We start from the raw sequence: 23,418 nt of genomic DNA, 5'->3' as shown, positions 1-23,418 counted from the left end.
ACAACAGAGCAGCAAGCGAGGGCTTTTTCTCTTGGGCACCAACGTGGCCAAACAGCAGCAGCAGCAGCAGAAGCAAAACCTTTTCTGGAGCGGGAAAACGCGGCGAGACGAAACACGCTTGGCTGTGGGCGCGGCGGCGGCTGCCGGCTTAGCTCTGTCTCCCTGCCTGGGCATCTCCCCGTCCTCCGCGCCACTTACTCCCGAGTAGACATGCTCCGGCGGGGCTCTGCGGGAAGCCTCCTCCCTCCTCTGCCTCCAGCTCGGCCCCGCTCCCCTCCGGCCTGGATTAAGCAGCCGCTTGCTCCCGCCCCCGGCTGCTCTCCGGCTAAATCTCCGCGGTGCCGAGGGCCCCAAATAAATCCCGGGGAGGGAGGCCGGCCCTGTAATCCGATTCCCGGAGGGGGCCAGGCCTGGGCAGAGGGCTGACTTCCCCGCCGCCCTTGATTCCGCTGCACAGACGAGCCGGGGGCAGCAGCCGGAGCTGCAGGCTCCGAGGAGGAGCCGCCTCTCGTGCGCTAGGTGACCCTTTCTCCCCGCCCTCGTCCCCCGCACAGACCCGCACGCAGCCCGGCCGCCCAGAGGAGCCACGGCGGCGGCGGAGGGAGAGCGCGCGTGCCCGCGCGGCTACAAGACGACCGCAGGTGAGCGTGGGTGTGTGGGGCGTGCGCGTGTATATATGTATATGTATATTGCCTAAAGGGTTGCTTGCCATAGAATCCTAGAACTGTAGTGTTCGGAAGAGGGACCTTGAGGATCATCTAGTCCAGCCCCCTGGACTCTGCAGCTGCCTCCCACCCCTTCAGCCTTGGTGTTATGACCAACACCATGCTCTAACCAGCTGAGCTACCTTACCCAGGTGTGCAGTAGCACTGCTGTGGCTTTAAAGCACAGCTGCACACGCCAGGCGGAAATTCAGCCGGTGCAGCCTTTCAGCAAGCAACATTGTAATAATAATAATAATAATAATAATAATAATAATAATAATAGTAATAATTTATTATTTATACCCTGCCCATCTGGCTGGGTTTCCCAGGAAGGAAAGGCACACACCTGTTTTGTGTTCATGAGGGGTGGAATGGCAGGACAGGGAGCAATAGTGGTGATATATAACTTAAGCATCCTTTTTTTAAGAGTGGGAATCCTTTGCTCGAATTATCCAGCTGGTCGTTCATATAAGAGCTTACTGCCTAACATAGGAGCTGACTCCTGGGGGCCGAGGTCCCTTTGCCCCCCCCCCAATTGAGGGGGCTAGGACTCCCCAAGTTGATGGCCATTGCCATTCAAATGGTATGCACCGTGTCATGTGTTCGATTATGTGGGGCAGGGTCTACCTGACATGCGCTCCCCCTATATTTTATTCAAGTTGGCCCTCCTGCTGCCTAACTTAAGAACCGGTGCCTGAGGACTGCTCCAGGCGACTAGCTTATTGAGCATTCCTCCGGACTTCATTGCACAAAGGTTGCCCGAGGTTAGATTATGTCAGGTCTTGGTTGAGCATTTGTTTTGATTCCTTTCAAGTTTCACCATGTCCTAGCATCCCTCTCCCACGAAACAGGTGATAGTCAGGCAGCATCCTGAGTTTTGCTTGTTTTCTTTCTCCCTTCCCATCTCTTTTTGTTTTTTCCCTTTTGTGTTGTGTACTTTAGATGGGAAGCCTGCAGGCAAGGACCGTCTTGTTATCCTTGCTGTTATGTGTGTAAGTTGCTCTTGCAGGCTTTTTTTGCTTGAAGAACAGAGTGAAAAATGCTTAAAATAAATAAGTGTAAGGGAAGTAGGTTGAAGGAGAAAAGGTGGCTGGTTGGAAGTGGAGATTAGGCTGGAGCAGGAGGTGGGAGATGTGTGACCCTCCCATTGTTGTTGGACCTTTGGTTAAGGTTACCAGATGTCCCCGTTTCCTGGGGACAGTCCCCTGACAAAATCCACCCCCTTCAACTGAAGTTGAAAAGTGTCCCCGGATTCATTGAAAAAAAATCTGGTAACCTTACCCTTGGCCATGGTGCCTGGGGCTTATAGGAGTTGGAGTCCAACAATAGCTGGAGGTCAGCCACACACCTGACCTAGAGAGGAGAGGCAGGCTATTGAAAATGAACTGCTCACTCTGTGTACCCCCCCCCCAACTAAGATGGTCAGAGACAAAAAGTGTACCAGGCTCCTGTACTTTTAACATTTGTGTGGAAGAGGAAATTTCAGCACATGTCGCTGGTCAGGCAAGCTATACCTGCTGAAATCCCCCTTTCTATGCAACTATCAAAGATGCAGGAGTCTGGTTTTATTTGTTTGCTTGCACCTGGCCATCTTTCACATGACCTCCAGGCCCAAGGAGCCTGCCCTTACTATCTGCACTCTCAGCTGCTGATGCTTCTATGTGTGAGCCAAGACCTAAGCCAAGTGTGGGGAACCTTTGGCCCTCCAGATGTTGCTGAACTACAAACATCCTTATCTCTGGTTGTGCTTGCTGGGGCTGCTGGGAGTTATAGTTCAGCAACATCTGGAGAGTCAAAGCACACCCACCCAGCCACCCACCCCTTGGTCTTGGCAAGTAAGGAATGAATAAGAACAGAATTATTTTCTCCCGTTCGCATTGGTGGGGTAGATTTTTCTTTAGCCTCTTTGCCTGTGTCTCACAATGGAGGCACCATGGATGAACTGGGGAGGAAAGGATTAAAGAGACCTTTGCTTGTGTTTCGCCCAGTTTTTACTAGAATGAGTCAGCGGGTGGAGGAGCATATGATGCTTGCTGGCTCTTTTACTCAAGGCAAAATATAGACTCTCTTCCACTCTCCCACTGTTAAAAAATAATTGCTAACCAGGATTCTAGAGAGAGTTGTGGAGCAAAGGTGTTCTTAGGAAGCTCAAAAGTGGTAAGAAAGTGAATTGTGACTCTCAGCGTGGGCTGAAGAGGAAGGAAGCGGCAGATTGGCTTGGTCAAGCTATACCCACAAATCCTTCGGCTCCCCAAATTTTAGCCCAAACATGCCTTTTCTCATCCCACAAACCAGCAGAAGCCATCATAGTGCTTTCCAGAAGGTGTGGAACAACAACTCCCATCATGCTAATGAGTACTGATGGGAGTTATAGTCCAGCAACATCTGGAGGATGCCCTGCCATAAACTTAATTGTAAAAAGAGTTACTTCCAACCATCACCCCTAAGAGCTTGTGTGTGTGCTGGTCCCGTGGGTTTCCATGAGGCGTGGTCCGAGTCCAGTCCGAGGTCAAGGGTGCAGTAATGAGGCCGTTCATCAAAGTAGAAGCTGGGTCCAAAGCAGGGAGTCGGGCGAGGTCAGGAGATCCGGCAGGACAGGGTACAGGCAGGAACAGGTTACCAACAATGTTGCTCCCGCAACCTGGGACTGGGGCTGGCTGGCTTTTATCTGCCCAGAGGCATAGGGCGGCCCCGGTCCACAGGTGACTCGCCTCTCCTGGCCTGGAGGCGAGCATTCCTCCTGCGGGAACTTAGTTCCCTCCACCTCTCTGCCCTGAGCCTCTGCAGCTCAGGAGAGGCTGGAGGGTTACCGGAACCAGAGGCATCCTCAACTTCCCCTGATGGGGCTGAGAGTGGAGCACCTGCAGGCAATGGGTCTTCCATCACCTCAGGAGCCAGAGCAGACTCAGCTGGTGCCTGCACCTGAGGATCCAGCACAGGTGAGGACCCTTCAGGCTCAAGCCCCAGCCCCAGCTCAGCTGGTTCTGGAGGCGGGGAATCCTGTGCAGGCTGGGATTCCTCAGGTTCAGCCTCCAAGTCCAAATCCAGGCCATCATATTGTGGGTACAGCAGTGTTTCCCAAACGTGGTCCTCAAACTGTTTTTGGACTACAACTCCCATCATCCTGAACTAGCAAGATGATTGGAATTGTGATCCAAAACCAACTGGAGACCCAAGTTTGGGAAACACTGTAGTAGAGTTTTGCATCCCCGATGTAATTAGGAATATGAATCTAGAGAGGTTAATTATTCCAAATAATTTATAAGAAGAATAGAAGAGCAGGTGTTTTTGGTGTTGCATGATGCGCAGTGCATCTGATAAGCTTTTATGAGGCCAGAATTTCTATCTGGTTCTTAAGTACAATACAGGGTGTGCACCACATATATAGGATCACATAATTGCACCTCCTGCTGATTAATCTGGGAACAGGGAGTACCGTATCTGGGAACAGGGAGTCCCTGATTCTGGCTTCCCAGTTGCCCAATAAACTGAGGATTCTAATATGCATTAGTGACCTGGAAGATGGAACTGGGAGTGGCTGTCTGTTTAGATTAATTAACAGAGAACACAAGAATGTGGTGGTGTGCTTTTAGACCCATAGGCGGAGTGCTAAAACTACATTGCCTATTGTGCAGTGCAATCCTATACTGGCTTACTCAGAAGTAAGTCCCACTGTGTTCAGTGAGGCTCCCCAGATAAGTCCCCAGAGGACTTAGATAGTTATCAACACACTTGCCATACCCCTATAAAACACAAATTCGGGGTTTTAGTGTGTGTTTTTAAAGGGAAAACTGGACATTTCCCATTCTTTCAATTTGTGGAAAGAACATTCGGTCCATGTGAATTTTGAGCAAAGGATTATAGGGAAGATCTGTCAACATATTTACCAGTTCAGTGGGTTGCCAGGTCTCACTGGAGAACTTGTATCTGAGACAGCTGCTGCACCTCCTTTGGTCCCTGCCTCCTCCTGGGGGGCTAAAACTAGGCATTTTGCTTGCTAAAGCAGGTGAGGAAAGAGAGCAGACAAAGGCAACAGTGCAGCATCTTCAACATCTCCTACTCTACTGCCCTGGAACAAGGTCTCTAAGATGCAAATTAATGACCCTAGTCAATGTAGGCAACCAGCTGTTCTACTCAGGCACATCATTTTAAAAGGATGTACATTTTCCAAGCTGCTAGTACTGGTATGCCTTCATATCCTTTGCCTGCTCTCTTGGGTGTAAGCCCCATTGATCTCAGTGCACCCGACAGACTGAAACAAGCTAAAACTAGTAAGTATGGCAATTGGAAGCATTGCTTGTTTACAAGCAAGAATGTGTGCCTTGCTAATGCCCCCCCACTGGCCGCCCCTCTCCCTCCCCTTCAAATCATTCCTTTTGCCAGAGCAAACTTCAAAAGCAGGAAGCAGCAGGAGAGGAAGGGATGCAGTGCAGTGGGGAAATAGGCTGAGAATGGGTTATCCAAATGCTCTTCCACCCAGATCTGAAGCAAGCATCCCCCCCCCACCCACCATGCCAGACTAGGTTGTAGGTAATCAGATGCAAAGGCTTTTGCATCTCTGCAGAGTTGTGACTTTTGCCCACCTGGGGCTCTCTGGATGTTTTGAAATACAACTCCCAGCAGCCCCAGGCAGTGCAGCTGGTTGGGACTGATGGAAGTTGTAGTCCAAAACATCTGGATGGCAAAGGCTGGGGTAGAAGGTTGGCGCAACTTTCCTTGTCCCTACATTAAAAGATGCATATACATCAATATTTTCTCTTCTGCTGGTTGGGCCCCCTTTGTGTCTGGGGAGGTTCATCTTGAGAAGTGGGCCATGATTCAGTGTTAGAGCACATGCTCTGCATGGATAAGGACCCAGATTCAACTACCAATGCAAAGGATCAAGTAATGCACCTCCCTTTCTAACCTGTATTCTCTTGTCACATATTGCTAGTATTAGTGCTTTCAGGGAGAAGGGTCATATAAAAGCTGCCCTGCAGTAGAAAAACTCATCTCTGGAAAGGGTGGAAAGGGAATTAACCACAGTAGTTTTCTTGGGTGGATGCTTGATTTTAAAGGTTCAGGATTGACATCTTTATGGATTTTATTGCATTATTTGTGTGAATTGTCATAAGCTTTTCCAGGAAATCTGAAGATAAATTATGGGCAGAGTCAGGGGCCTAGTCAGGTTTTATTTGGGGGGGGGCAGACTTTATGCTAGGGGGCCCGAACTGCATTATCTGTGGCATAATTGGTCAGTTAGTTATGCATTTTTATTTATTTATTTATTTATTTATTTATTTGGTTGGGTGGGCAGCTGCACCCCCTGAATCCCACTGGCTGCATCCATAGGCAGGGTGGGTGGGTGGTATGGATGTGATGGAATTTGTCATCTATGTTGTGGGTCTTGGGCAGGGTGTGTGTGTGTGTGTGCGCACAGCAATCGTCCTATACTTGGTCTCATTCCCTTCCTCCCACTCTTTTCGTTGTGTGTTGGCGAGAGTGCCACCACTGGATATGGATGAACTTGTGCAAATGCACCGATAATTCTTTTTCTTCAAATGAACTTAGGAAGCCGCCTTACACCAAGTCAGGCCGTTGGTCAGTCTAGCTTAGTATTGTCTACACTGACTGGCAGGGTTTCAGACAGGGAGGGATTGTGTTTCCAGACGTACCTGGAGATACTAGCAATTTAACCACTGCATTCAAAGCAGATTAAATTTGATGCTCTGCAACTGAGCTATGGCTCATTGAATACAGATTTCTTCTGCTCATGGTCCGCGGGAAAGCAATTTTTCTTTAGGTAAGTATTTGGGCCAATTTCCAGTAGACCCCCAGTAAACCACTGCAGGGGTTTATGGGATGCAAAACTTTCCTTCCCTTATTTTTTTTTAGGATCCAAGCCTTATCGGCAACAATTTACTTATTTACGGTGAAATTTGGGCATAGATGGAAGTCTGCAGAAACTTCTTAAGGCTTTCAACCTTGGAGAAACATGCTTTTTTTATGCTGCCATTAGTTTGGTCCTGCGTCAGGATTTATTTATGGAGCCCTCTAGACTAGCTCTCATTTCTCTCAATGATGCCGCCAGATTGCACTTACTACTTTAAAAAACAACAACAAAAGCCACCTAGTGATGAATTCATTGCTCAGGAGGAACTGGTTCGAGTGAGTTTTGCATGGAGGCTTTTGAGTACAGTGATTTGATTGTATTAACAAGCAGATTGGAGTGGCCAACTTCTGCTCACAGCTTTCCATGCCTGTTCCCTGCAGAGCTGATGAAGGAACGTTTCCTTCAATGCTGGCAAATTACTAGGACAACAAGAAAACTTAATGAAACGCGGCAGGATTAAGGCGTGCTCTAAAAGTTATGCCTTGATTACAGGTAGCACCAGTCTTCGTAAAATCCGTTTTCATTGCTACAGTTTATTTCAAAGTCCCACCGCACAGCATTTCTCCAGAAATATTTTTATGTGCAGATTCCCAGAGAGAACACAGTAGCCAATTTCTCTTCCCTCTGAGCTAAGCCATGGTTTGGCTTAGTGTGTCATCGGAAGCATGCGTTGCCCCCCCAACCTCAGCCTCCCCTCCCCTGCCTGCCTGCTGTCTCGTTACATACAACCAGCCCAAGGAGTGGCATTGCTTGCCAGCTTCTTCCTCCTCATTCTTGTAGAACTTTGCGGGGAAGGAGGATGGGAGCAAACCTGGAATTACCTGGCTGTTCCTGTCTTTTGCTGTGGCTCTGCTTACTGCTGGTCTCCCTGCCTTCTACCCTCCCAGTCTCAAGAAGCATCCGCAACCACTGGAAACCAGGGTTATGGTTGACTCTCCTGGACAAATCACAAGCTGTAAACCACGGTAGGACTGGTTTGTGGTTTGTCTGGACAGTGCTGTATCACAAGTCCAGGTTATGCCAATCCATGACTTGGCTCAACGCAGTGCAGAAGCAAAATAACCAAGGTTGAGCAAGGTGGCTATAATCTGCTCTATAGGAGCCTGCTCACTCATACTAAGCCATGGTTTGTAATTGATCTTAAGGGGACTGTTCTGGACCAAAGGAACCTCAAATGGGGACTTCAATGTAAAACCCCAGAATTACAATTCATCAAGAGGTTCTGTTCTGTCATTTGTGGGTTGCATTGTCACAGTGGATTTCTTTTAAAAACACAAATCACATGACATGGGTTAACTGACTTGCCAGTGTGAAGATGCCTGTGTTATCAACACAACTTTGTGTGTGTGTGAATGGCCACGGTTAAGAATGAAATACATGCACACTTTCAACTCAGAAAGGCGTCTCATGCGTCTAATGAAGTGGAGTGTAGTTCACAAAAGCTTTTGCCGTAAAAAAAATATATGGTGGACTTTCATGAATGCGTTAGCCACGTGACTCTGTTATTTTTGCTATAGTAAAGTATGCCACTTAACTACGGTATACATTTGCCTGCTTTGGTACTTCATGAAGCAACAAATGCAAAAGCCCTTTTTCATTTGTACATGTGATAAATGTGGTAAATCTGTTTTTAAAAGTGATTGGGATAAATCTATGGAATTGTAGTTTCCCCTCATAACATTCCTTACAAACTAGGGTTCCCATATTTTTTTTTTGGGGGGGGGGAGTCCTGGGCTTTAAAAGTGAGTTGGATGTGCTTTAAATGTATGGTATGGAGATGTCCTGGGAAACTCCTTGTTTTAGCTGCATATTTTGCAACGTTGACTCTGCACATGGAGTGTGTGGGAAAATTAAGGAAAAAGCAGGCTTCATACTTCTTTTTAAAAAATTGATTGTGCATTGCTGCAGTCATGAGACAATGGAAAAGATCCAAAGAGTTATTTTCTTTTGTTATTAAATAAATAATAGACCAAAGTCAACAGCCTAAGCCTTAAGCTGTTTTGCCTCACTCTTTGCTTTACTGCTGAGTTTTCAAACCTCCTGTCTTGCTTCGTTTCTGAAAACAGATTAGGGAGCAGCGTTATTTGTTTCCTCAACTCTCTCTCTTTCTCTCTGTTTTTGCTCAAATGCCCCCCCCCCCCCGTGTGTATTAAGTGTGCTTACTAACATTACGGTATGTTTGATTCTGTATTCAAAAAAGTTTGCTTTAAGAAAAGAGTTGAAGTGCTTTACACGGAGGAAGTCACGCTGAATAAAAAAAGCATAGAAATGGTTGAGTTCAGGCTTCCACCTTGGTTTCCGTGTCAAGTAAGCAGCAAACGTGTTCTATAGGTGCCTGCATTTTGTGCTTCCTTACAACTTGACTTCCACATGCCTGTGCTTTTCCTTGGCCCGTTCAGGGTCCCCCCCCACTCCCCTCCTTCCTTAACCCTTTACACCTCAGTCCTCATTTGAAATGGAGCTATATGTTCCTGGTTCTCTGGCTTCCTTTCCATCTGTTTCCCTTTCTACTGAATTTAGGTTGTGAACTTGACCCGGTTGGTGGGCTGTCATTTCCTCCTACCTTACTTTTATCTATAAAGATAGCATAAAAATAACCGCTTCTGCTATTAGTGCTCCTACTATTAATACATTTTTGGAGAAAGGAATGTTTTCATGTTGGCCAACTCGACATGAGCCAGTCTGCTATAACAGAATATAAGTCTGGAAAAAAATAAATACAAATAAATCAAAGAAAGTCTTGAAGTATAACATTGCTTCCTAGATACGGGTAACCCAGAACAATAATAGTGTTCTAGAAAAAAATTAGGGTTGGCTTTTACAGCCCAACTCTCCATCAGAGGATTCAGTTTCCCCCTAGGTCGATCAGAGAAAATTGAGTGAAAGCAAGGAAGATCTTTATTTTTATGTTGCAAGAGAGTCCCACCACCCCTTGCAAGGAGGTGAGGACCCAGAGCAAAGGTGCGCCAGAATGACATTTTGAAATTGCCAACTCCTTAGCCAAAGACCACCGAAAAGGCATAATATACGTGTCACAGAAAGAGGCGGTCTATAACAGAAGAGAGTGTGGCTTGTCTCCTGTCTGACAAGATACCTGATAATGGTCACTGATTGCATTACCTGGCCAGGTCACAGACATACCCTATTCATACACAAAATATGACCTTAAGACAGGATTTGTAAGTGAAAAGAATGATTGGAAAAGGTTTCTCCAATATATTTCCTTCTGCACAGGAAATAAGGGGGGGGGTGTCATTAAAGGTCAAGATGGCTTCAGGATTGCTCTCTGTACTCTTTCAGACTTGTGGTTTATATACTTATATGTGTGTATTTACCTTGTGCACCTACAAACATTTATTTTATATTTGAAACCTTAGAACTTTTGTAACAGTTGGAAAAACATACTGTTTGTGTCACTATACAGCAAAGGCATATCCTCTACCAAAAAATGTAGCAGTACTGGTAGTAGCGATCCTGCAATCAAAACAGCATTTGGGAGGAAGGGACAATAAAATGGCTTGACTTTGGTCTGCATTTTGCAAAGTGACCTGTGGCTGAGATGTAAAATTGGCAAAACAACAAAGTTGTACAGCGGCGCCGTTGCTGCACATCTCAGCAAGGGATTGTTTCCTGGAGAAGGAGATGTTGTGTCCTTAGATAACATTTTGTAATCCTATGGCGCATGTTGCAAATATCCGGAGCGACTGGAAAATAAGCATTTTGGGTTGCTTTTGTCTACCCGGAAGTAAGCTCCACTGAGTTCAGTGGGACTCCCAGCGATACTTGGTAGACACATTAGCTGTGCCAGTTTGCTTCAGTTCTCTTTAGCTCTTCATAAGTAATGTTATTGTTTACAATTTTTAATTACACTTTTAGAATTGGCTGAAATCTCATTGAACTGGTAATTGCTAATTGAAGTAAGCTAAAGGTAAAGGACCCCTGGATGGTTAAGTCCAGTCAAAGGCGACTATGGGGTTGCGGCGCTTTCAGGCCGAGGGAGCTGGTGTTTGTCTGCAGACAGTTTTCCGGGTCATGTGGCCAGCATGATTAAACCGCTTCTGGCGCAATGGAACACTGAGACGGAAACCAGAGTGCACGGAAAAGCCATTTACCTTCCCGCCACAGTGGTACCTATATATGTACTTGCACTGCCGTGCTTTTGAACTGCTATGCTGGCAGGAGCTGGGAGAGAGCAATGGGAGCTCACTCTGTCGCAGGGATTTGAACCACCGACCTTCTGATCTCCAAGCCCAAGAGGCTCAGTGGTTTAGACCACAGCACTGTCCCTTTACCTTGCTAATTGAATTATGCATCTTGCTTCAGGGTTACTGCCTGTTGGAAGTGAGGTTGAGGGGATGATGCACTTTCACCCCCTTCCTGGAGTTACTCTTCTTGGTGACTTTTTTCTTGCCATCTACACAATTTACATTGTCAAGTAAATGACTGCCCATTTCATTGATTGTTGCTTTCGATTTTTGGACAGATTTCAGGGCACTGGATGTTTATGGTTCCCCCCCTCCCCCAACCCACATGCTCTGTCCAGAAAAAAACAACAACAAAAAACAACAATCCACAATACAGTATTGGGTATTTTTGCATGGATTAATAATGAAAATTAATAAGCATAAACAGCATGATGGAAAAATAAACTGTTTATTACAATGTTATAAATTTGTCACAATGTTATTAGAAAAATATACACATCCAGCTCACATTTTAACATTCACAAAATACAGTGGTACCTTGGGTTACAAACACCTCGGTTATAGACGCTTCAGGTTACAGACGCTTCTGGTTACACACTCTGCTAACCCAGAAGTAGTACCTCGGATTAAGAACTTTGCCCCAGGATGAGAACAGAAATTGCGCGCCAGCGGCAGTGAGAGGCCCCATTAGCTAAAGTGGTACCTCAGGTTAAGAACAGACCTCCGGAATGAATTAAGTTCGTAACCAGAGTTACCACTGTACAAGTAAAGCTCATTTTTCGCTACATTAATAAATAACATAGACTCACATTTAGATGAAAGACAGTGACTGTGCTTTCTGCTTGCGTCACAGGGCCAAAAAGTGAGAGAAAGATTAACAATAAGCCAATATATGTTAACAGTGGTTAATGGCTAATATAACCATCTCAACAGTGAATAAAATAAGTTAAATTGAATACACAGTTAAGATCAAAGATGGTAGCTGACCAAATCCTATGGCAGGCATAGATGTTTTGGGACTATAGCTCCCATGATCCCTAGCTAACAGGACCAGTGGTCAGGGATGATGGGAGCTGTAGTCCCAAAACATCTGGAGGGCCGAGTTTGTCTATGCCTGCCCTATGGGAACAAAGGCTGTTGAATTCAAAAACTTGGAAAAGGAAAAAAGCCCAGTATTAGAGAAATTCACAGAAAGACACTACAAGCCAAACTAGAGAAAAGTGGACTATGGGCCAATTTGATGCTTGATCTACCCTCCGTATTCCCAAGTAAGCATGTATACGGTTGCAGCTTCTGGGGCCTAAAATGTGGAGACCAGCAGGGGCATCCTTCTCACTTTTTATTTATTTCACTTCACATGAAGTGAAACTCTAGCTGTGCACCATCTTAATCAGGCCAGAGACATTTGTTTTAGTATTACTATGACATACACAGCAGTACAGGCTGCAGGTGGGGTAGAGGGCCCAGACCACATATAGTGTTCTGAGCCCAGAAAATCCTCTTGGCAGTCAGTGTTTGCAGTCAGGCTACATTTGCATCTATGCGTATTACTGTGCATGCCCCAATCTTTGAGCGGCGAGAGATTCCAGGGGTTCCAGGAGCTCATTCATGGTTTGGTTTCCTTGGAATGCAGGTCAATGGAGATTGTAGTGTCTTTAGGATACATGGTTGTATTTACACATATATACAACCTGAGCATAGGATGGAATGGATTATTACATCAATGCTCCAACAGATCTTGCTTCCCTGTTAGGGTTCTAGGGGTGGGGTGAGGGGTCCCCAATGCCATAGCTTTGGATTCAGCAAAGAGCAAAAAGCCTCCCTGTCTTTCCAGCTTCCAGTCAACATTAAACATGCCAACCAGCCTTTGCTGTTCTCCTCCTTACAATATGATGTCACCTCCAGCCAGGTGAGGGGGTAGGGAAAATGTTTGCCCCCTCCTGTATAACACCATCCCTCCATTGTCTCCATGATAACATGGCCGTCTGTTTAGTCATGCAAGTGGGGGTACTTAGCTTGGCTGGCTAATGCCATTATCTTATGAAAAGATTGGTTTCTTTCGCCAGTACAGCAGGTTCCATCTTGTACAGACCCCTTTTTTGCAGATTCAAAACCACAGGTTTGGTTGGAACCAATTAGCACCCTCCATACCCAAGCCATCAACTCAATATCTGCACTGGGGCTCATGATTAGGCTCTCTTCTTGCTAACCACAAGCTTCAGCCAAGGTTTGTTCTTGACCTTAGCTGATAGCGAGGAGGAGAAAGTTAATCGTGAGTCCTGGTGTGGATGACACACTAGAACAAATCTTGGCTTAGCTTAATTCAGCAGCCAAGAGGGGCAGGAAAGGAGCAAAGTACTGTGAGCTCCTCTCTGGGAACCCGCAAATTTGCACACAAATTGGCTCACTTCACCATGCAGACCAGGTCATAATCTTGGAAGGCATCTGGGTGGGAAAAGAGGTTTCCTCTGCATTTGGTGCATCCATTCATTGAGTTCCTTGGAGGAAGGATCGGATCAAAGCATAAAGTTCAGTACTTTATTGATCATTTTATTGATTTGATTGATTTCTGCCATTTGCCGTATATTGCCGTATATTAACACCATCATTTCTAAGTGGTCACAAAAGAGATATAAAGGATATAAACCATTTAAAATTAGCTATAAAATCTTAAGCTTACTTAAAATTTCTGTGGGAAAAATGGTCTTCACCGAGTGCCCTGTCTGGTCTCCCCTGGGAGTGAATTGGACTCAATCATTTCTTCGCTTTCATATTCTGTATCTTATTTCATGTTATAGTAGAAGATTGTAATCATTCTCACTAAGCTTGATTATTTAGCATTTTTGTGAGAAGCTAATGGCGTGGGTGGTAATCTTTAAGGAAATAACATTTCTTTTGTTTGTGGTGTATTCTGGGGAAAAAACTCCATAATGAATGGATTTGATTTTAAAAGGAAGTTATGATACAGACACCACCACCCCCGATCTTTTTCTTGTTTTCATTTTTTTAAAATTAAACTTTAACCTCTTATTTTCTGCCAAAAGGAAAGAAAGGAAATAATATATATCCAAGGCGAAGTGTTTCCCACGAGAAAGTTATCTCTTTGGTGGTTTAGTTGAAAGGGGACAGACCTTTAGGATAATGACTTTAAAGCTGGCTGATACATTATTGCTATGGAAAATCAAGTAGATCACTTGGTTATTATTTTTATCCTCTAGTTCGGTGGCTTAACTTTTCAGTAACAATAATTGCTCAGGAAACCATTAGATTATTGTTTACTTTTCTCCTCATACTTAAAAAAAATAAATCATACAAGGATTAATGTGAACAACGCGATCTTCTATTTAACCCTTTGTTGATAGAAACACTGACGCTTATTGTTTTGTTTTTGGGTACCCAAGAAAGCTATAAAGATAAAATACTTAGTGGAAGGTACTGAGGGTGACCTCATTTACAAACAGAAAACTATGCTTTTATTGATAACGTTCATTTTGCAGTAAAACAATATAGTGATACATAAGTCATGAGAGTCAACAATATCCCACTATGTAACATTCATCAATGTCCAAAATGGTATGTGTGTTCTTATTGACCCCACAGTTTGTTAAACATAAAACATTAATATACATATAGCGTAATTATAATAGCTGCACAAGTGTAGGAGTAAACAATCTCAAAAAACAAAACAAAAAACTTGCAACCTCAGCACACACTACTTGAGGAGCCTACGTAAAAACAACCCATTGCACAACTGCATGACTAAGGCAGACTAAATGGTTACATGAAGCACATGGTTGCTGTAAAACTATGCCCCCAATTCCCATTCCCTGGAGCCAGCCTGGAAGGATATCATAGCCAATGATATTGAAAGCCAATGAGAGATCATGAAGTAAAAGCGAGGTCACACTCCCCTGCCCCACTTTCTACAAAGGGTGATCAGTGACATCTCAGTCTTGTGGCCAGGTCTGAACCAGATTGGAATGGAACTGAGTAATGCTTGCCACTGCCCCAGAATAAACCTGAACTTCTGCAAACATTGTGGCTTCCCCAAGCCTGCTGCTACTTTTGTCTTGGGTGTGGGTGGGGCTGACTTGGCTCCATAAGCAATGGCACCTTCATGTCTGAACCAAACCGCCACACAAGAAAATGCAGCTCAGACATGAAATGGGTATAGCAACAGTTCCAGTTAATCCTATCTATTGTCACCTATCTGCAGCCGTTGGGTCTCTTAAATGCATTGTTTCCAAGGGAGGACCCTGAGAAGAGCTTAACCAGAGGTAGCCCGCCTGATCTTTCTTTTATTCGCATGGTCCTTGATCCCTTTTATTTTCTTTTTCTTTGCTTTAAACAACTGATCTGTCATTGCACACAGCCAGAATTCTGCAGGGGCAATGATCCCATCGTTGATTAATCCTTTCCAAACGAAGCAAAAAACAAGGCAAGTATTAATGAAAAGCTGGCACAGATGTGTTCCATTTTCTTTGGGAGGTTCGCACAAGGGTGTGTTGGTTACACACATGGCAGAGATGCAAGGGTACGCCTTGATCTCACGTGGCCTCTTCTCCTATCCCTCGCCCCATATGACCTTTAATGGGAACAAGAGCATTCTTACATCCATGTCTACTCAGGCAGGCACTGCATACATTAAGAATGTAGAACAGACTGTTCCAATCAGCAGCAAGCATCTAGCTCATGCTCTCCTCTCCTCTCCTCTCCTCTCCTCTCCTCTCCTCTCCTCTCCTCTCCTCTCCTCTCCTCTCCTCTGGCACAGCTGTTGGAAAGAGAGCAGACGGCTTTCTGTTTCCATTTTCCACAACCACTTAGAAATGTACTTCAAAGGCGATGTTGCGTCCCAATGTCATGATGATGTCAGGTGATTGACAGGTGGGTGGTCTCGCCCACCTGTCAAACTTGCCCCCTGGGTATATGTGGAGATTAGGATTTGGCCCACTGGCCAGACTCAGTTCCCCACCCCTGTTTGAATTACTCAAGAGTAGCAGCAACTTCACTACCTCCTTTATTTATTTTAAAAAACACGTGTATTAAGGGTCCAATCATACATTCACATATTGCTACAAAAATTAAAATGATGACGCCTATATGAAACATACCTATGCAGATATTCATAGAAATAATAATAACTAACAATCTGGTATACATAAGGACCTTGGAAATGATGGAGTGGGGGAGAGACATGTTTATAAGACAGAAACTAAGTAGATAGTTGATTATTCTAAAACAGTATATGCAAATCATTGCAAATAACATCTTTGGATAAGCCTATTTTTCTGATGTTCATTTGTCAGTCTCCCACTTCTATAGCATGTTAATTTAGTAAGAATGTGATATTCCATATTCTCCCATGCCACTTGGCTACCAAGACAACTGCTGTGCTAGTCTCTTGCTGCAAAAAAGAATGAGTTTTGCGACACCTTAAGGACTAACACATTTCTTAAAGCATAAGCTTCCATGGACTACAATTCACTTCATCAGACGCATGAAGTGTTCCCCTGAGTTTTTGTTGGCATCCGTCTGTCTCAGGAGACAATGGAGGAGTGTGCCATTGAGGATGAGGTCAAGCTGTTGGACAGTGCCTGCTCTGACTGTAGAGTCCGATGCGGAGGAGACATGTTGGATTGCAGCTGGGGCAGATGAAGGCGGCCAGTTTACGAACTTAATCCGTTCTGGAAGTCTGTTCTTAAACCGAGACCGTTCTTAAACCGAGGTGCACTTTCCCTAATGAGGCCTCCCACCGCTGGTGCCCTTCCACCGTTTGGATTCTGTTCTTAGACTGAGGTAAAGTTTGCAAACTGGGACACTACTTCTGGTTTTGCGAAGTTCATAAACCAAATCATTCTTAAACAGGACTGTTCTTAAACCGAGGTACCACTGTACCATTGATCAAATCCTGAAGATAGCATAACAGAACTACCTTCGGATCTTGTGGTATAGTATAACCAGTCATTTCGTTAATTAAATGCAAAATTTCTGTTCAGAAGGGATAAGCAGTTGTTCTTTAAAAATCACTACTTGTCCTAAAAGGCGTGAGGGCAAGAATGTTCCTCTTTAACTAAGCCTTTGGATGATTGACAGCCAATGCTATCGGTGTGTGTGTGTGTGTGTTATTGGGTTGTTTTTGTTTTTCTTTTGATTATTTTAAAAACAAGTTATTGAAATATGAACACACTTAAGTAACATGGCAAAATGGACTGGGGTTCTTTTTCTAAATGTAACACTCTTGGGCAGGGGAAAGAGTCAACAACCAAATGGAAGAGAATGGCAGCTCCTGAAAACCTTTGTCCATATCAGTTACAGTCAGGAGTGCAACTGTGCAAATCTGTAGGACACCCTCCCTCCCAATAACCATTCCCTGTTCATGAAGTTACTGCTGGCTGGTTACTCAGATAACAACATGGTCTTTTTCTTTTGTTCTACTGTGGGAGTTCAAAATAAAGCTTTTGAGAAAAGTGTGTAATACAGAAAAATAGACATTTGGGAATGCGAGTTATTCAGCAACTCCAAATTGCTCATTGAGCACAGAGAATTTGCTGACTTGCCTGGCCACACCAGTTACCTTTAAACTTATGGAATGTGAGTCTCTCTCTTTGAAAGACCAGAGCATTAGTTGTGCGACCAGTTCAAAGTTTCCTAACATCCATATAGGTAAGAAAAAGTGCTTTCCCTTGACCTCCACTTCTTTTTCTTCTCTTTCATTGTTTCATTTCATTTTATCCAGTTGATAGTTTTCTTGTGGTGTTGCTTTTAGCCCAACGATTCTATTCTAGACTTAAGATGAAAGCAGAAATCATTTACTCTAAGACAATTCCGAGATTTTCCACCTGAGTTGAACTACCTCATGCTGCCTAGTGGTAGCACTCATCTCGACTGTGCCTTTATCTTTGGAACACATGCCAAATCTAGACTTCAACGTAACACAATAGGCTACCGATTAACAAAATTGGGGGGTGAGATGTGTTTTGGAGTGACCGCACTATAAAATAGGGATAGGGAATTTTTTTTCACCTTGCGAGCCAGATCCAGAATTATCCTACCCTCTGTGGACCATTTTTGAGTGTGGAGCCAATCCCCTGATGTTACATGGATCATCTCCCATTTTAGCTTCAACTCCTCTGCCATTCCTCTTGAACTCCTTGATGTAAGATATGGATGTAAAAGTGTGGACACGTCCAGCTTCTCATGTTGCGATGCACAAATCCCTCTTTTTTCTTTTAAGAACCACCTTATGTTTATGTACTTACAGATATGTCCTTCCATCTCTTTGCTCTGATCTGCTGACAAGTACATATCCCGGCAGCTCCCAAATCTACAAGGTAAGCAAAGCGTTGCGGATTCAGATACACACGGGGTTTACATTATTATTGCTATTACTGTTATTTATTATAATAAATCGCAGGGTGGTTCACAACTCAAAAATACGAAATAAGAACGCAAAATACATAACACAAAATAGATAAGAAAACAAAAACAGAAGCAAAATTGTTTACTCCACTAACATATTTAAAAGGCCTTGGAATGTTAATCAGCCCAAGGCCTGGTTGAAGAGAAACATTTCTGCCTGGCACCTACCAGTATACAGTGGTACCTCAGGTTAAGTACTTAATTCGTTCTGGAGGTCCGTTCTTAACCTGAAACTGTTCTTAACCTGAAGCACCACTTTAGCTAATGGGGCCTCCCACTGCTGGTGCACCGCCGGAGCATGATTTCTGTTCTCATCCTGAAGCAAAGTTCTTAACCTGAAGCAATATTTCTGGGTTAGCGGAGTCTGTAACCTGAAGCGTATGTAACCTGAGGTTGTTGTTGTTTAGTCGTTTAGTCGTGTCCGACTCTTCGTGACCCCATGGACCAGAGTACGCCAGGCACTTCTGTCTTCCACTGCCTCCCGCAGTTTAGTCAAACTCATGCTGGTAGCTTCGAGAACACTATCCAACCATCTCGTCCTCTGTCATCCCCTTCTCATTGTGCCCTCCATCTTTCCCAACATCAGGGTCTTTTCCAGGGAGTCTTCTCTTCTCATGAGGTGGCCAAAGTATTGGAGTCTCAGCTTCAGGATCTGTCCTTCCAGTGAGCACTCAGGGCTGATTTCCTTCAGAATGGAGAGGTTTGATCTTCTTGCAGTCCATGGGACTCTCAAGAGTCTCCTCCAGCACCATAATTCAAAAGCATCAATTCTTCGGCGATCAGCCTTCTTTATAGTTCAGCTTTCACTTCCATACATCACTACTGGGTAAAACCATAGCTTTTACTATACGGACCTTTGTTAGCAAGGTGATGTCTCTGCTTTTTAAGACGCTGTCTAGGTTTGCACTCGCCTTCCTCCCAAGGAGCAGGCGTCTTTTAATTTTGTGGCTGCTGTCACCATCTGCAGTGATCATGGAGCCCAAGAAAGTACCACTGTATAATGAAGGTGCCAGGTCAGCTTCCCTGGCACAGAAAAGGCCCGTTCTTGTGTTGCCAGCCTCCAGACCTCTTGTAAAAGGGGCATACAAAGAAGGGCCTCAGATGATGATCACAACATTTAGGTTGGTTCATATGGAGGGAGGTGGACCTTGTGGTCCTGGGCCATTTAAGGCTTTATAGGTCAAAACCAGCACTTTGAATTGGGCCTGGAAAGTAATTGGCAGCCTGTGCAGTTGGGCCAGGGGCAATGTAATATATTCAAACCATCTTGCCCCAATGAGAAACCTGGCCACCAAATTCTGCACCAGTTGAGGTTTCTGAACTGTCTTCAGAGGTAGCCCCACATATTGCCTTTATTCCTTAAAAAACAACAACAACTAATGTTGCCATTCCAAACTGTTTACATTATTTAGAAATCTAAAAAAATAATGTGTTGCAGCTTAAATTAGCTATGGGCCCAGCTAGATATTCTTTCTATTGAGCATTCATGATGATTTGTGCTCATGATGCTATAATGTTTCTCTATGTGCAAAAGGTTTGGGGGTGGTCACAATGGGTCGCTTCCCACCAGTGCACATCCCATATTATTTTAGTCTCTACTGTTTATACATTTCTGATTTTGGGTCACAATACAATTTCATGCGTTCATTCATTTCTGAACCTCTCTGCTGGCTAAAAAAACTTTTGGTCTCTTAAAATGCTAGTCCCACCTGGTTTAGAGGATAAACTCACAGGCCATGTGTGTTCTTGATACACAGTTGCCTGCTAATAGATATGAAATAACATTGGCACTGATAGCAGCAGAAGCAGCTGTAGCAGCCGCAGCACTGAAACAGAAGCAATATGTTCTTTATCCTCTGTGACTGCCTCAACTTCAGGTGTTGAAGGCAAAGGAGATTTGGAGGCGGTTCAGCCAGGGTGACATGAGGTCAACAAACATCTCTCAGGAATCTGTTCTCACCTTTGAGCTACGCTGTTCCTTGTTAGGACTGTACCACCTCAGAATTCACATGGGGGTGGGGAGGATTGCTGCTTCAAAGCTGCTCAATCAACCTATGGCTTCTAGGCAACTTGGTTTATTCAGGAGCATTGAATAAATTTTTCAGTCAGTTTTGGGAATTGGAGAGTATCAAGGGGGCTACGGTGGCATACAACAGATCTTGATTTTTGGAAGTGAAAATAAATGAGGCATGTGTGATCTCTTGTGTGAGTGTATCCACACCCCACCCTCATTTTCTTATTTACCACTCATAAAACATTAGTAACAGCAACAACTTCTCTCGTAGTCCCTACAGATCAGTTTAGTTGATCAAGGCCTTTCCAAATTCACCTCTGATTTTACTTTAGGTGAAATTTTGTGGAAACTCCAGTGTGTACTGAAACACACCCATTTCCCACAGACTCAATGAGCTCTTAAAGCAAGGAGTTTCTAATAACTTGGTTAATGGGGATTCTGTCAGATTTGTGATTTGTGTTTGCATTGTTGGCTGCACTGCAGCATCGAGCCTCATTGTTGCAACATGTTCATCAATAACTGACATGTTAAAGCCCCCTTTTTAAAAAGCCCATACGTCTAAAGAAATCTCACTTGATTCTTGTGGTTGAGCTGTGGACATCCCCTACTTTTGGATATGTTCTTTTATTGCTTCCATAAATCCCCTGATGGTCAACAGTGGTGGTAGTTGAGAGAGGGTGGAATCAATACAATGAGGCTTGATGATATACAATGATAGGCATCATAATTTTCAGAAGCATAGCGCACAAAGCAAACCTGCAATAAGTGGAAGTAATGGCCATTGAGAAAGATTAATATTATAGTACTAGTAATGAATCTTGTCCATTATCAGAATACATGCTCGATTAAAAAAAAGCCAGTGGGTCTGGTTGGGTATCTTTTCATGCTCAAGACTAGGAAACAATTGATCCTAGCCTTGTTTGATTTCCACCCTGATAGCAAGGAAGACCTCACTTAAATCCATGTAAAAATGAGAGAGCACTAATTAGGGATGGAAAATACCAAGAGATATAGTTGAGGAACCGGAAGTGCTCATTAAATAGGTCATTGCTCAAGTTTCTTTTTAAAATTAGGAATACTGAAGCTCCAGCTTGCCTCCAGGACCGGCTCTCTGACCTAGAAATTCTTCCCCTGGAATCCACAAAGGGTTGGAAATTAATTCTGATGCCGACTAATGGAAATTGTTGGTTGGTTGGTTGGTTTCAGTAAGTGTTTTCCCTCAAGATCATGTACCCAGTTTACACTTTCTGTCAGGGTTTGTGTGCAGTCCAGGATTTCTGGGCTATATACATATTACATAGGTATTACCGTATATTTCGCCCTATAGGACTCACTTTTCCCCTTCCAAAAATGAAGGGGAAATCTGGGTGCGTCCTATGGGGCGAATGCAGGCTTTTGCTGAAGCCCAGCGCGAGGGGCGCCCTGAAGCAGAGCCCCCCCCGTGCCCGCCAAACATCCGCAGCGTGGGGAGCCTTGCAGGAGTTCCCCACAAGCGTGGGGAGCCCTGCAGACACCTGCAGCGTGGGGAGCAGAGCGCCCCCCGCGCCCGGCAGACATCCGCAGCGTGGGGAGCCTTGCAGGAGTTCCCCGCAAAGCTCCCCACGCTGCGGATAGCAGCCTGCTGCCCGGCGGGCGGGGCGCCCTGATGCAGAGCGCCCCTCGCGCCGGGCAGACATGGGCCAGCCCCACAAGCTCGGGGGACAGCAGGGAGGCGCAGCGCCGCCATCCCGCTGTTCCTCGACCTGGTTCGGTTTCCCCGACCTGCTTTTGGGGGGGAAATAAAGGGGGGAAAATTCCTTTATTTCCCCCCAAAAAAACTAGGTGCATCCTATGGGACGGAGCGTCCTATGGGACGAAAAATACGGTAATTAAATAACTGGAGGAACAAGGTGTGGTTGGAGAAAAGGTGGGTGGTAGGACTGCAGGGAAAACAAAGTGAGAAAGATTACAGCGACATCATGATTTGCAGCTTTTAAAGAGGCAGGGCGGTTTCACATGGCAACCCTGTATTTAACAAGGGAACAGGTGTAATGGTCTGGGAAAGAGATATTGATGGGAAATGTAGCCCGAGTCCAAAGCATGGGGTGATTAAGCATGGGGTGTGCCCATTGGGTTTCTGTTTCTTGATCATCAGCCTTCTAAGTTTTATGTTTGAAACTGAGGTGTCATTTAGAAACAACACCGACACACAACCTTGTGATGTTGTGTGGGGTCTACTGCCTAAAAGAAAATGTCAGAAATTCCATTGGTTTTCTGGTTGCTTCCTTTCCTTCTAATTGTTCAGGCTCCATCCTGTGCCCCTTCAGCTCCCAATGTGGCTGACGTGCTGCCATTGTATCATGTCTAGCCCTTAATACTTAATCCCACACTGTTTTGCAGTTATCCAACCAAGTGGATGCTGTTTCTGACTTCATGTTGATGTGAACGAGAGCTTGTACTTATTCCGCTTTTGGCTTCTGTTACATGTACAGCTTCTCATAGTAGGTGTTTTTAGTTGGCGACTACTCACGAGTTCTAGAGTTGAGGCAGATTAAGTATCCTCACTCTGATGTATCTGATTTCCATTTAGCTTCACCGTTCCCGTCCTTCATGGGGCTGCTGAGCTTTTGACAGCTGTCCCGTTTTCATCAAGTTTCCCTATCACTTATTCACTTCTGGGAAATCCCCCCCCCCCGAAGCAACAGAAACACAGAGATACCACCTAGGAAAAACACCTTCCATTTTATTGACTTGCTGCTATGCTTCCTCTTCAAAGTCTGTTGCCCACGGTGATGGTGATGCTGGTGATGTTTTTGCCTTGAGGAAATGCAGAGATTAGTTTCCCCAACATTCGATCTACAGATTAGGTGTGTCTCATTGCACTACAGATTAGGTGTGTCTCATTGCACTAAGATGAATACAATGGTATTTCCAAATGGCCCTAAAAAAAACAAAGCCTCAACAGGATATTTCTATTAGTTCTGTGCCGAAACCTGTCCTCCATGTTTTCTTCCCCTGCAAAAAATAAAAATAAAAAAATAAAAATTCAATTTTCCTCCGTATTCTCAGGGTTTAGAATTTCTTTATCATTTCGTGGGGTGCAGGATTGAGCCTAATTTAACATTGCACAGCGACCATGGATGGTGTGTTTTCTTTATTCCCATTGAACATTCCTTCACTGCTCTGACTGCAGGCTTCACAGCTGCCTCTGCTTCCTGGTCTGAA

At 44.7% G+C, this 23,418-nt stretch overlaps 1 protein-coding gene across 2 annotated transcripts in view; it reads left to right on the top strand.

Annotated features, from left to right (window-relative positions):
- The first annotated feature begins 524 nt into the window (after positions 1-524).
- Positions 525-23,418, top strand: part of SLC16A12 (solute carrier family 16 member 12) — a 42,007-nt gene continuing 19,113 nt past the window's right edge. Inside the window, exons 1-2 of one of the 2 annotated variants that reach the window (XM_083503111.1) lie at positions 525-641; positions 18,043-18,112. The gene's annotated coding sequence lies outside the window, so the exon portion shown is untranslated. The remainder of the gene's footprint in view (positions 642-18,042; positions 18,113-23,418) is intronic. The other variant, XM_083503112.1, reaches the window with a different exon arrangement.

Source organism: Podarcis liolepis, assembly GCF_965112155.1.
Source record: "Podarcis liolepis genome assembly, chromosome: 5".
Lineage (NCBI taxonomy): Eukaryota > Metazoa > Chordata > Lepidosauria > Squamata > Lacertidae > Podarcis > Podarcis liolepis.
Note: the sequence above shows the minus strand (reverse complement) of the source record. Positions and strands in the feature narration are given on the sequence as shown.